Here is a 3554-nt window from a genome sequence, read left to right as displayed (position 1 = left end):
AAAAAGTCATAATTTATTACAACCCATAATGCATGGTATCAACACAAGATACGCAAAAAACAATTTTTTAGTTAAAAAAACTAAAAAAACAACAACTAGTAGATATTTTGAAGTAATCGGTATAAATTTATGTAACAAAATACCATCCGAAATAATAACCAGTACTTTATAAATACAATATATTCAATTTTTATCTAATTTTAGTTTAAAAATAATAGATAGCTATATGATTATATATTTTTAAGAAAAAAAAAAAAAAAAAAAAAAAATATCTGTAATTTAAATGTAATGTTATCTTTGAACTCCTGGGCCCCCACACGAGTTCTCTCAGTGGGGCCCAGTATTCATATGTATGTATATATGTATGAAATTAAAATTAAATAAAAATAAATAAAATATAATTCTGTAGTTATAGGTTATTGAGCTGTCACACTATTATAAATACAGTTATTGTGTTGAAAAAATTGTAACAAACATTTTCACTAACTTAACTAAAAAAGCAATGTGTTTCCAATTTGTTGTTGTCGTTGTTGTTGTTGCGCCTTATATTACTTATAGATGCACAAGGTTGAACTGGCTAACACAATTATAAGAGCCTAACCATTAATCCCTCCTAAGTAGTAGCATATTATATAAGTATTACAGCAAAAGACGTTAAACTAATGTTAACGTTAATACTTTGGAAACTAATAATTTGTTAGAAGTATAACACAGTAAATATATTTACTGGATGCATTAGTTAAAAACATTGTTGGATACAAATTCAACATTTTATATTTTAGAAAAAAATTAATAAATTTCATTTATAATCAATTAACTATCGGTTTTAATTTATTATTATTGTTATTATAATAAAAATGAAAATTATAACACATTAGTTGTTTTTTTTTTGTTTGTAGGTTGTTTGTAGGGGATTGGGAACGGTTGGTTGAAACACGTTTGTATGTGTGGCAAGGATTTGTTGCCAAAAAATCCCGGGTGGTCACTGGTCACCCATCACCCATAACCACTCAGAGCGTTTCCGCAGTTGAGTGTACGTACCGCGCCACACTAGTTTTATTTTTTAATAATCATTAAGCACTTATAATATTATTTAAAAATGTATAATATACCTAGATAATTATTTATTTTTACAAGACAGAAATATCCATGACATTTAAAATCACATATTTTTCCAGCAATGTCTGCTGTCCAACTAGCAGGTACATTGGTCTAGCCACTCTAACACTTAATTTTACAGATACATGTTTGGTAACCTTGCAGCATGTCCAAAACACTTTTACAGCATGCTGCTCCTCTCTAAGTGTTATCGTTTTTTTTCTTTAGCTAATTCAAACATTTATAACATACTCACTTCACAGATTAATCAAATTTTCTTTACATGGCATACCAATACTGTATTTATATCTAAGAAAATCCTATTTGATAACCTACTAAAAATGTACGTACTTAAACATTTTTCGAAAACACAAAGTTTACCGATTAGGGCTTAAGATTTAAAATAATAGGTACTTTTATATTATAGGTAATATATTATAAATTGAAATACAACTAATTACCTCTACTAAATAATAGATACTGATAATTTCTGGATTCCGAAAAGATATTTACTTAGGTAGTAAATATAACTTTATTTTCATATTATATAATGTCTTTACACATTATATAAATTATGGATGATGATATTTTGTCTTATTAGTAGGTAGAAACGAATGATGTGTAATGGAAATTATACGTAATCTTTTCTTTAAAAAATAAATAATTGAGTTTAAACTTTAAACCGTCATACTATGCATACTAATGTTAATTTTGAGATTTGTAATTTTATACCGACCTAAATACCTAATAACGACTTATGAGTTATGAATTATAATTATTTTAAAGTTTTGATTGGAAGAGAAGGTAGCGAGAAGGTTAATTAAACATAATGTAGATAAGAAATGTATACTCCTTCCTATTTCTACGGTATAACTTTAAATTAATATAATTAATAAACCAAAAGTTGGTCTGATGTTATATTCAAATGTATCAACATATTCGGGAGATATTATACACAGTCTTTTAAATAGCAATATTTTGAATATAAAAAAGTGGATATAAGTGGATGTCGCTCTGCTGTACAGTAAGCCATTACAAATGGGTCATTTTGGCCTCCCCAATGCACCAACTAGATTTACTTTCACATCGAACAAGATTCTGAAGTTGAAAATCGAAGCATTATTTCGATTACTTATCGTGTACACAGACACAAATTTTAAAAATTAAAAAAAAAACACACACATCATTGTAAAATCAATACATTCATAGCTCCGCTCAGAATCTAAAATGAAAAACGCCTTAAATAATGAAAAAGAGGGGATAGATTTACTAAAACTGAAAAATATAAACTAAATATTTGGTTAAAAGTTTCAAACAAATAAAAAATACGATTATTTCCCGAAATCTAGCCGGGTTAATTTTTAATAAATCAACCTGTATTACAGTATAATGTGTATATTTTATTCCATGTACGTCCGTGAATTGCGTAGGTAAGTGTATGTACGTGAGCCTACATTAAAATAATATTTCATTTTTATTTTCATGAAAATACAAAATGAGCAATAAACAAACGTACATGTTATGTGATATATACGTATATATATATTATGTACATATATATTTTTTATTTAACAAAAATTATTTAATGGTCCAATATATTTTCGTTGGAAACCAATACCACCCATCTTACACGATGAGAAATTATATAAAATGTGTTAAAAAATATTGACGTAATAATATATGTTAGACCCGGCTTGAAACGGTCGGGGGTTGGACCCTCGTAAAGCAACCGTTAAAATAAATTCAAGAAATTTATTTATTTCACTTACGTGATAAAAGTCTTGGAACGCGCGCGCGCGCGCGCGTGTGTGTGTGTGTGTGTGTGTGTGTGTGTGTGTGTGTGTGTGTGTGTGTGTGTGTGTATGTGTGTGTTAGTAAATATATTATAATATTAATAATATTATATTATATTATCGTAAGAATTTTTCATTTGACGCGTGTGTGCATTGAAATACCTCACATCCACCATCACTTAGGTAGAAATCGGCCGATGTCAACTGCGCAAACGTAAAGCCTAGTGGGTAATATATAGTAAATTAGAGAAAATAAAACAGTAGGTATAACTAAACAGTAAACAGTATATAACAGTAGGTACGAATAATAAATGCGGAGGATTCATGACCGTCTCTCAATCCTAATGTGAAACGTAGGGATCTATGTATAAATTGCACGCTGATGTCAAATGGTATCGTTTCGCCGATAAAACTAACGTTCGACAATGCGATCCATTCACACTGCTACATTGTTTTGTAAATTCTTTTAGTCAGTATATCTTGTGCTATTGAAATAAAAAACAAGAAAATGTTTTTTTTTCATAGTTTGAACTTTGTAGTAAACTAACATAAAGCTAAACATTACTTTTTAACAAAAATATCTAATTTTTTTAGAAAAAAACTGGTAATATTTTTAATCCTTAATCCTAAGCAAAATACTTTTCTTTAAACACCGATGTACCT

The sequence above is a fragment of the Acyrthosiphon pisum genome, chromosome A1 (genome assembly GCF_005508785.2).
Source record: "Acyrthosiphon pisum isolate AL4f chromosome A1, pea_aphid_22Mar2018_4r6ur, whole genome shotgun sequence".
In the NCBI taxonomy this organism is placed as follows: Eukaryota; Metazoa; Arthropoda; class Insecta; order Hemiptera; family Aphididae; genus Acyrthosiphon; species Acyrthosiphon pisum.
This window is presented reverse-complemented; position numbering follows the sequence as displayed.